Below are 11452 nucleotides of genomic sequence, written 5' to 3'. Positions count from 1 at the left end.
TCTTTCTTGTGATGTTCTTCTGTTGTTGTTGTTATTAGGTACCATCAAGTCAGTTCTGAATCACACTGACCCTACGTACAACAGAACTAAACACTGGCCAATCCTGGGCCATCCTCACAATCATTAGTATATTAGAGCCCATTGTTGCAGACACTGTGTCAATCCACCTCATTGAGGGTCTTCCTCTTTTCTCCTGAGCCTCTACTTTACCAAGCATGATGTCCTTCTCCAGGCACTGGTTTCTCCTGACAACATGTGAGGAAAGAATGTGAGATGAAGTCTTGCCATCCTTGTCTCTAAGGAACATTCTGACTGTACTTCTTCCAAGAGAGATTTGTTTGTTCTTCCGGCAGTCCATACTATGTTAAATATTCTTCTCCAACACCATAATTCAAAGTCATCAATTCTTCCTTCGTCTTCATTATTCATTGTCCAGCTTTTGCGTGTAAAGATGGTTGAAAATACCATGGCTTGGATGAGGCATGCCTTACTCCTCAAAGTGACATCTTTGCTTTTTAACACTTTAAAGAAGTCTTTTTGCAGCAGATTTGCCCGATGCAATACGTCATTTTATTTCTTGACTGCTGCTTCTATGGGCATTGGTTATGGATCCAAGTAAAATGAAATCCTTGACAACAATTTTCTCTGTTTATCATGATTTTCCTTATTGGTCCAGTTGTGAAGTTTTTTTTTCTTTATGTTGAGGTGTAATTCATACTGAAGTGTTGTCATCTTTGATCTTCAACAGTGTTTCAAGTCCTCTTTGATTTCAGCAAGTAAGCTTGTGTCATCTGCATATTGCAAGTTGTTAATGAGTCTTCCTCTAATCCTGATGCCCTGTTCTTCTTCATATAGTCCAGCTTCTCGGATTATTTGCTCAGCATACAGGTTGAATAACTATGGTGAAAGAGTACAATTCTGAAGCACAGATTCCTAATTTTAAACCACTCAGCATCTCTTGTTCTTTTCAAACAACTGCTTCTTCGTCTAAGCACAGGTTTCTCATGAGCACAGTTAAGTGTTATGGAATTCCCATTCAATGTTATTCATAATTTGTTATGATACACACAGTCAAATGCCTTTGCATAGTCAATAAAACACAGGTAAGCAGTGGTCGATATTCTTCTAATACTTGTCTATAAAAATCACCACCCCCAATAACCCCAACCTTTTCACTATACTTCTTATCCTTTGTTTCCTTTGTTAGGCAGATGACATAACCTTGCTTGCTGAAAGTGAAAAGGACTTGAAGCACTTACTAATGAAGATCAAAGACAACAGCCTTCAGTATGGATTGCACCTCAACATAAAAGAAAACTCCTCACAACTGGACCATGAGCAACATCATGATAAACGGAGAAAAGATAGCAGTTGTCAAGGATTTCATTTTACTTGGATCCACAATCAGCAACCATGGAAGGAGCAGTCAAGAAATCAAAGGACGAATTGCACTGGGCAAATCTACTGCAAAGGACATCTTTAAAGTATTGAAGAGCAAAGATGTGACCTTGAAGTCTAAAGTGCGCCTGACCCAAGCCATGGTATTTTCAATCACATCATATGCATGTGAAAGCTGGACAATGAATAAGGAAGGCCAAAGAAGAACTGATGCCTTTGAATTGTGGTGTTGGCAAAGAATATTGAATATATCATGGACTGCCAAAAGAACAAACAAATCTGTCTTAGAAGAAGTACAGCCAGAATGCTTCTTGGAAGCAGGGATGGGGAGGCTACATCTTACATAGTTTGAACATATTGTCATGAGGGATCAGTCCCTGGAGAAGGACATCATGCTTGGCAAAGTACAGGGTCAGCAGAAAAGAGGAATACCCTCAACGAGGTAGATTGACACAGTGGCTACAACAATGATCTCATGCATAACAATGATTGTAAGAGGATGGCGCAGGACTGGGCAGTGTTTTGTTCTGTTGTACATCAGGTCACTATGAGTCGGAACTAACGAGATGGCACGTAACAACAACAACAAGATCTTATCCTTTGTTGTGCTTGCTATTTCCTGCATGTAATATCTCTGTGTTTACAGTTTTTCTTTTATGCCTTTCAGTCTTTCAAAAACTGCTATTTACCTATATTAAGTGATCTTCATTAAAATAACTAGTGTGGTTTCCGTCTTCTTGATTGAACACCAACTGATAAATTATAACTAGGGGGATAAAGGTATGTTGCCAGGTGTCTCTATTAGGAGGGTTAGAAATGGTTTCAGGTAAAAAGGTGGTTGTAAATCTTATGCCTTGGTCAAGGATGTAAAATTTAGGTTGAAGGTGGTAGTATCCTATTTCCAGTTGCTGTGTAACTCTAATGGTACCTCAGAATCATTAAATCACCCAAGTTTTATGATTAAATTTGCCTTTATTTTTCTTTTCATTATTCTAGAATCACAAAGGGCCATGTTCTCAGCAATGAGGGGCTGTTTCATTTTTCTAGTAGCAGCCTCGTTGGGGTTCTACTTTGTAACCATACTCCCCTGTCTTCTGTCATGACGAATCTATCTTGGGGCTCCTTCTGTCTGGCTCCTCCTGCAGCACTACATGGGTATGTACCTTCCCTTTGGAGATGACACACATAGTTCCTGATACAGAGATGTAGGCTCTGAAAAACCGTACAATAATTAGTTTAAATTACTCTGCACTTTACCACTAAGCTGAATCCCCATCCAATGTCACTGATGAGGAACTGATATTCGACCTGTGTTTAAACCTACATGCCTGAGAAAAGGTCTTACAATTTCATCTTTACACAGTGAAATTTGTGCAGTTTAACAGCAAAGACTGAATATCATTGGCTTATATACTCAAAATCTAGCTTAGTTATGACGTACTTTTGGTACATTTCACTTTGTTTAACGTTGGATAAGTCATTCACTGCCTCACAAGAAAAAGCGAAGATATTTTGACATTGATACATCTAGTATCAGATGAACCACTAGACCTTTGATATAAATCTCTAACTCCTCAGAGAATAAATATATGGTTTCATTGTTTTTGTTTTATGAACCTTCAATGACATCATTTTTGCAATCTAATAGTGTATGCAAGATTAAGAATCACAGAATAAAGAGTGCGTTTTTGTATTCACTAGGAAAAAAACCAATCAAGCAAACCACACATTTTATTAAGAATTCAAGAGTTTCAAACATAAAGAAATTCTAAGAAAATACATTCTGGTGTGAGGGGAGCCCATTCTAGTGAAGCAGATATCAGATGTCATTGGGGATATTTGTTGAGTTTGTGCATGTAATGGCTGCAATTGGCCTAATACGGATGGAAGGGCTCTGTTCTTGTTAAGAAACCAGAAAAACGTTTGACTAAATGGCTAGAAGCAGCGCGGTGCATTTGCAGAAGTACTCAAGGCAGAGAAAATTCTACCACATGCCTGTTTTTCTCTGTTGGGTAACAACCCAGTGGCACCTGAACCCAAGGTCAGCTGCATCTCCAAGAGACCAAAGAAAGACTCTGGAACCAGCCATCATGACATGTGGTTTATTTGGGAAGCTTACTTACAGAACTGTGGCCCAGGGTGGCAGATGGACCAGTTTAGTGCTCCACAACCACCTAGCAAGAGACCCAAGCTTATATAACATTCCAGTTCATTGTTTTTCTCCCACATCCTTGGGCAGTCAGTGTTCCCAGGGACTTTACATCCAGGCCCAGATGTTTTCCTTCCTGTTGCTAAGGCATTCCTCGGCCTTGACTGCTGGCCCAGTCATGTCACTCCAGCATTGTATGTTAGCCTGAGTCCATCCTGAATTCATCCCCAGCATGCTTTGGGGAAGAGCAAAGCTGACTCCATTTGGAGGGGATGAATATAACTGAATAGCATTACCCTACAATCCACCCCTGCATACCCTCCTAATGTCCTTACAATCTTACCACCCCCTCTTCGGCGATAGCCCTCAGACTTTGTATGCAGAGGAGCATTGGAAAACCAAACCACATACTCAGTATAACCATCAACACAGGAAAAGACATAGTAATTAGAGTCCCAATATCACCCAGAAGCTTGTCTGTCAGGTAGACAGAGGGATTGCAGCCAGCTGGAGACAGGATCAGCAGCATCATGTTTGATAGAAGCGTGGTGTTGCTGCAAGTCCTGAAAAGCCAAAGACACATTTTTAGAGGCATCAGGGCAATACATGTAACATTTAATTTTTATCATGGCACAGGTGCCACCCTGGGTGGCAGTCAGGATGTCAAGGGCCATCCTGCTCTGGACAACTTTCCGTATTTGTTGAGTCTCCCCATTCAGAAGGGTGATAGTCCACCTGGTATTGTTAAGTGCAGCTGTGGTGCATCTGGCTACCACCTCTGTTTGCCACCCCACATCTATAGTGGTGGCCTGTGGCAAGGACAGGGACAAGGGTAAAACTACCATGATGTCCGCTAGTATCTGTGTTGGGCTGTTACAGTTTGCCAATTGCTGGGAACACTGGGGAGGGTGGTGTAAATATTAGCAGCTATGTACAGCTGCCCCCAGGTGCAGTGTCTCACCCATTTGTAGGGCAGTTATGGGCACCCATGCAAGCCACAAGTCCAAAGCCACCCCTTGGGTGATGGGTATGCCCCTGCCCATAGGCTTTGCTTTTGCTCCCCTAACCAACTACTGGCAACAACTAGCAGGGTTCTAGCACACTGTTGTCGGGGTTCAACCCATCTGAGGGGACGAGAGGTATTAGTCCCATTCCAAGACTTCCAGTGAAGGAGAACTTGGCTCTTATAAGGACTTGCTTCCACTTGGAGTAGGGCATTATACACTGCGCATGACTGTTTCTCCAACATACTGCACCTCTCTTTCGCTCCTCACCACAACCGGGACCAAAGTCCCAGTGGCACTCTCTTGTTGCCTTGCCATTGCCACAGGCCCTACCTGTATTCCTCGGGGTAACAGGCTATGGTCCAATTCGCACAGCTGACCTTGCATTAACACTCCTAAAGCCTGTATTTGTTTTACAGCGACCTTCTCCTGCTGGAAGTCCTCCTCTTCCTTTGTCTCTCAATCACACATTTCTCCTTTCTTCACATTCTCTATGTCTCTGTCTCTCCCCTCTTATGGGTCCTCTCTTCTTCTCACACCCTCATTTTCTAGAACTCTCCCCAGTTTCACCTGTCTTTGTCTCTCTCCAATCTTCTTCTCTTCCTCTCTCTCTCTCACTCATTCTCTTCCCGTCTAGCCCCCCGTATCACTTTCTCATCCAATATTTTTGTTTCTCTCTCCTTCAATCTCACTTCCTTTCTTCACTAACCTATATAGGGGCTATAGGGTATGGGCTACATGTGGTATGAAGGGGCACCAATGCCCTAGGAACCTGACAAATGCCTGTAGTTGTTTCACAGTTTCTGGGTGGGGGTAGGATTGGACTTCATCTATCACCACTTCAGGCATCAGTCTAGTCTTAACCAACCAGATAATACTCAAGTACTTGACTGACAAACCAGGCCTTTGGGTTTTTCCCTCATTCATTGCCCATCCCCACAACTGGAGGTGCGTGACTACCTCACCAGCTGCAATCTGTAAAGAAGCAAATGAGTCAGAGGTCAGCATGACATCACCAATATAGTGGAATACGGCCACCTCAGCAGGAGAACCCCACTGCTTGAGGTCAGCAGCAAACATGCCGTAGCATATGGTGGGGCTATGCAGGTACCCTTGTGGCAGTGAAAGTCTACCACCTCATGTCCCAACTGAAGACAAATTGGTCCTAGCTGTCTGAGTGTAGAGGGATGCTAAAGAAAGCATTAACCCAGTCAAGCACAAAGTGGTAAGTGCTCAATGCCTCCCCTATTTGCCCCATCATCTGTGCGATGTTGGGTACAGCTGCAAAAAAGGGGGGAGTCATATCATTCAATTCTCAGTAGTCTACTGTCATTCTCCAGGAGCCGTCCGGCTTACGCATTGGCCAGACAGGATTATTGAAGGGGCTCTTGGTCGGTCTCAGAATCCCCACTGGGTGTAGCTCCTGCATGGCCTCAGTGATTTCTTGGTACCTGCCAGGGAGGTGGTACTGCTTAAGGGCCATGACCCAAGCTAGAGAGTGAAACTGCACAGGGGGCCATTTAGCATTACCTTGTACTACAGTTTTTATGGCTCCCACTTGTAGGTGGAACTCACTGGAGGTCTGCAGCTGCAGCCCCAACAAGATATCTCTGCCTAGAATGTATTCTGGTATCGGTACTATGTACTTGGTAGGCCTTTGGGGGTAGCCTTTCAATCTGCAGCACTAGTTTGATTTGGCACACCCTGACAGCCCTATGCCTTGTACCCATCAGTAGCTGTTAGTGGCCCTTTAAAACCTATTTGGGTTACCATACGTCAGGGTGCATTCCACTCCGGTGTCCACCAAAGCCAAAACATATTGCTTGTTAGTGGGGGGTTCAGTGCATGACCATTTCAATGTGTGGCCTCTGGTCCCCTGTCACCCAGCAGAGGGCTTCCCGTACCTGTGGTGCACCTTGACCGCACCCCTATTTGAGGGGTAAGGGAGACTCCCACCCCTTGGTGGGGGGATCCGTAGACTTGGTCTCCTCTCGTGGGCTCTGGTCAGTGCTTTTGTGGAACCCAGATGTTTTGTCAGGAATAATTCTACACCAAAGAAATTTTATAGAATAGATTGATCAAACATATGGCACAAATAAGAAATGCCCTCGCAGGGAACTGCTGCTTTGAGACCCCAGGCTGCTTGTCTGAGATGCATGGTCCAGGTTGGGGTTGTCTTGTCCCCTCCCATCAGCCATTTAAACCTGTCCATTGAAGTGTTCAATGCCCCTATGTCTTGGGGTGATAAAGAGTGTGAAAGTTCATTCAAAATCCAGTGGAAGCCTCTGTGTAGGATAAAAAGCCCCAAAACAATTTACCTGCCAAGAATACCCTGGCCCGTTGTCTCACGAATCTGTCCCCACATAGGTTTTAGCCTTGGCCAGGGTCTCACAGGCTGGTCAGCTTTCTCATGCTATCCAGCATTTTCTGATGACAGTGGCAGTCCGTGCGTGTAGGCACAGTCTAGGATGGTGTGTGAATCTCCATGGATGGTCCTCTCTTAAATTCAGGAGGTTGTTGATTGCACATCTTTGTGCTCTGGAGCAGACAATGCTTCAGCCCTTGCAGCCAGGTGGTAAAGACTGGTCTGGTAGTTGACTATTGTCCACTCTCAGCGTGGGGGTTTTTCTGATGACTATCCACACAAGTAACAAAAGCTTATCAGGAGCAGAACTAATTTTGTTATTTTTCTATTTTTTTGTCCAGATGTCTCATCTCTACAAGGCTTTGCTTTATATGTCAGTCTGAGGGTTGTCAGTGGCCAGATTGAATGGCCAGGTTGTTAGCTATAGCCCACATCACAGTTTCCTTGTGCCCCTCTAAAAATGGCCCTAACGTCAACAATTCCCATCAGGACTTGGAGGCAAAAGTTTACAAAGGTGTGCATTAAGACATCAACATCATCAGTACATACAATAAGGATTTGTAGGGGCCCCAAGGGACTTATCCATAGTCAGGCCGGGGCAAGTGTCTCAATGACCTCAGACCCAAAGTATACCTCATTGGACTTTAATTGTAACACAAGGCCTTTGCTCCTCCCTGTTGATGGAGAAATTAGGCTTAATCCTTAACCTTAATTATTTCTGAAAGAAGATCTGCGAAAAGTTGGCAAAGCCCTTACTTATTTGTGGGGCCACACCTCCACCATACCAAGTGCAAGCATGGGTCCAGCCCAGTTGCCTGGTAACCTGGTGGTGGGCCCCCTTCTTTTAGTTTTCCCCTTACCATTGCAGCTGCAGCTAGGTTGCTGTTCAGTTATCTTGGCCAGAGGAGCTATCAGAGAATTCTGAGGTCTCTTCAAGGTTGCTCAACACAAGCTATCTTGAAGGGCTTACTACTCCTTTTTTTTTCTTTCTTTCCTCCCTGCTGTTTTAACTCTTGCTTTGCACTGGGTGTTACAGGGTGTTCTCAACAACAGGGACCTGTTTTATCCCCTCCAACTAGCTCTAGTCCCATGCTCTACCAATTGAGCTAGCAGGGCTTCACTGGCCAACCTGGGATTTCTCCCACAGAAAAGCATAGGGGCCAGGCCTCCCCATATAGAAGTCGCTGGCCACCCCAGAATTTCCCCTGAAGATGCCCCTTGCTTCTGCAAACGGGACACTAATGTTTCAGTGGAGGAGGAATATGCTGCCTGCAAATCTTCCAGTTGCGGCTCTGCTTCCAGCTGCCTAATTAGGGTCCTAGCAGCTGGCTCCACATTGGATGCCGCTCTCAATGCTGCCAGTAGAAGCCACCCCACACAAACTGCCTCAGCACGGCAATCTGTCTTTTGCTTTGGGGCCTCCAGCTGACACAGAGTAGCTTCAATGCCCTTAGGTGTTTTGGGGGCACCCCGTACTCACGCGGTGGACTCCAGCTAACCAAGATAGCTGTGCCCCCCTCTCCATGGAGGACGGGGGCCACCACTTCGGGATTCTTCCCATCAAGGTCCCTCTTCCCGCTGCATGTCCGGTGTTCACAGAGATTTCCTCAGTCTCCTGGCTGGCTTGCCAGTTGTTGGGTAACAACCCAGTGGTACCTGAACACAAAGTCAGCCACGTCTCCAAGAGACTGAAGAAAGACTCTGGAACCAGCGATCATGACATATGGTTTATTTGGGAAGCTTACTTACAGGACCGTGGCCCAGGGTGGTGAGCGGACCAGTTTAGTACTCCACAACCACCTAGCAAGGGACACAAGCTTATATACCATTCCAGCTGGGACCAAGGCTCCTTGTTTTTCTCCCATGTCCTTGGGAAGTCAGTGTTCCCAGGGACTTCACATCCAGGCCCAGGTGTTTACCTTCCTATTGCTAAGGCATTCCTCGGCCTTGGCCGCTGGCCCAGTCATGCCACCCCTGGCATTGTACGTTAGCCTGAGTCCATCCTGAATTCATCCCCAGCATGCTTTGGGGAAGAGCAAAGCTAATTCCATTCAGAGGGGGTGCATATAGCTGAATATCATTACCATACAGTCTCCACGAATTATTTGCTGCGAGCATGGTGGTGGCATTAGTTGTGACTAGGCTGGAAAGCAGAGGGACCTCTCTATAGTCTAGTTGTCGGTACTGTCAATTGTCCTTATAGAGAGCGAAGCCTGTGTAGCGTGTAGCTTCTAAGATTCTCCCAGTGACTCCCACCTCCTGTATTCACTTTCTTGTGGATAACTGTCCCCTTGAGTGTGTGGTGGACTTACTTCCAACAAATAAAATTTGGAAAAATATTGTGGTATCACTTCCAACCTTAGGGTTAAAAAGAATCTGCTTTCCTTCTTGCCAGTCCTCTATTGCTCTCTCCCTGGCTCACTCTGATGAAAGCCAGCTTGCATGTTGCCAACTGCCTGATTGAGAGGTGCCTGTTGCCAGAAGCTGAGCGAGGCCTCCGGCCAACAGTCTTTGAGGAACTGAACCCTCCCAACTGATGTGTGAGTGGTCTGGGAATGAGATCTTCCAACGAAGCCTTGAGGTGACTGCAGTCATGGCCAACAGTTTCAATTTCAATGCAGCCATCTTTGAGGACAGTGAAAGTATTGCTTTGTGTGTGTGTGTGTGTGTGTGTGTGTGTGCATTTTTCACTGATTGCCTCATTTATTGTTATTTTTTCATTTTGGTAAGTACGTATATAACCAATGATTTGTAATTTTACCATTCTTAACATGTATAATTCAGTGATATTAGTTACGTTTATCAGGTTGTTCAATTATTCCCTTTATCTATTTCCAAATTCTTCCATCACCTTTAGCGGAAGCTCAGTGTCTCCTAAGCACAGAGTCCCTCTTTTACCCTCCATCCACCTGCTCCTGGTTACCACTCACAAATTTTGCTTTCTACTCAATTGTCTAACCTATTTCACATACTTCCTGAAATATTTAAGTGAAAGATTGTTACCAAATATGTGTGGCAAAATAGTTTTCCAAGCTTACATTTTTTCCAGCGTACATTAACTACCCCAAAAAAGTAGAACTGGTGTTGTCATTCAAATTATCAAAAATATGAATCACCTACGCATAAAACTCCAAATCACACTAAAGCTAAAGAATGGGAAATAAAAAGTTGTCTTTAGTGACAGAAATCTTAATTCAGAAAGTGGAAATAGTATCAGATTTATGGCATAGAAGTCCTAGTCCTCCCTAAATTATATGAATAATTCCAAGGGTTTGGGAATATAATATCATATACTGATTTTTTTCCTGAAAATTTGAAAAAAAAATGTCCGATTTTTATGTTAAGATATGTACAACTTGGAAGTTAGAAGTGAGAATTATAGGCAGGCTTCCTCCTTAAAGCGGGAGGGCCTCGATAACAGAGACATTCACTTTCTTCTCTTCCTCTTTCATTAATGCTAATGAACCCTTAGAGATTAGAGTAACATGGACTAATTTGGACAATTGGGTGCCCTGGACATTGAGCTCTCAAGGCCATACAACTGTATATAACATGCCTATGCCTTCCAGGCATTCAGTTTGCCCGCCCCAGTCCAGCTAGCTCCATATCCCTGTCTGTCCTCTGGAGTGGTCGTCTGCCTCAGGAGGCCCATACCTGAATCTCTCTTTCTGACAGTCCTGAGGAAGGAGTCTCCACCTTCAAGCCCACCAGGCAGGAGAGGCATGGTAGATCCACACCCCTTGTCATGCCCCAGCAGAGTGCAATCCAATCAGTACCATGGGAGACAGTAGACATGAAGGGGCTTGGGAGCATTTTTTCCTCCTCATCAGGACAAGTAGTACACTTGGGATGGCCAGATGGGAGGCCCTGAAATGCTAAGTTTTAGCTCAGAGGCTTGTAAAGTTTCTGTTCCTGGTTCTGGTAGACATCTGAGAAAGCTCATTTAGTGTCTTGATTTCTTCTACATTGGCTCTACGTCCCATAGGCACTTCCCCACAAGCGTAGGAAATGGGTTCCTCTCACCCGCCCCCTAAACTCTTCAGAATGATCTTGTAGATGATAATGATAATGACAATGGTGAAGATGATGACAGTAACCATAGTATGATAAATGTTTATTGAAGGCTGCCCAGTGCTAGGATCTGAGCTAAGTATTCTACGTAAATTGTTTCCTGTTTCTGCACAACCTCACCCAGAAAAGAGGAATATAAGTTATTGTCATTTCATAGAAGAGAAAAGGAGCACAGCCTTTTTTTGTAACTTGTTCCAGGTCATGGGCTAGAAGAGGTTGAAGCCAGGTTTAAATTCTGAGAGTGTGAAGGGAGACACAGGGTACCTGGCCATGTTCTCTCCTGCCTACCTACCCTGCCATTTCAATTCCCTGGTCTCTCTAGGTACAGACCCCCTGATCACTGTGTTCTTTTGTAGTGGGGGCTGGGGTAGTGCCTGCTAGACCATAGTGGACAGCAGTGGGTGCTCCTTGCTGCATCAACTACAAGAGGGATCATTGCAATCACAGGTGAGAATCACAGAAAGA

This window comes from Loxodonta africana, chromosome 3 (assembly GCF_030014295.1).
Source record: "Loxodonta africana isolate mLoxAfr1 chromosome 3, mLoxAfr1.hap2, whole genome shotgun sequence".
In the NCBI taxonomy this organism is placed as follows: domain Eukaryota; kingdom Metazoa; phylum Chordata; class Mammalia; order Proboscidea; family Elephantidae; genus Loxodonta; species Loxodonta africana.
This window is presented reverse-complemented; position numbering follows the sequence as displayed.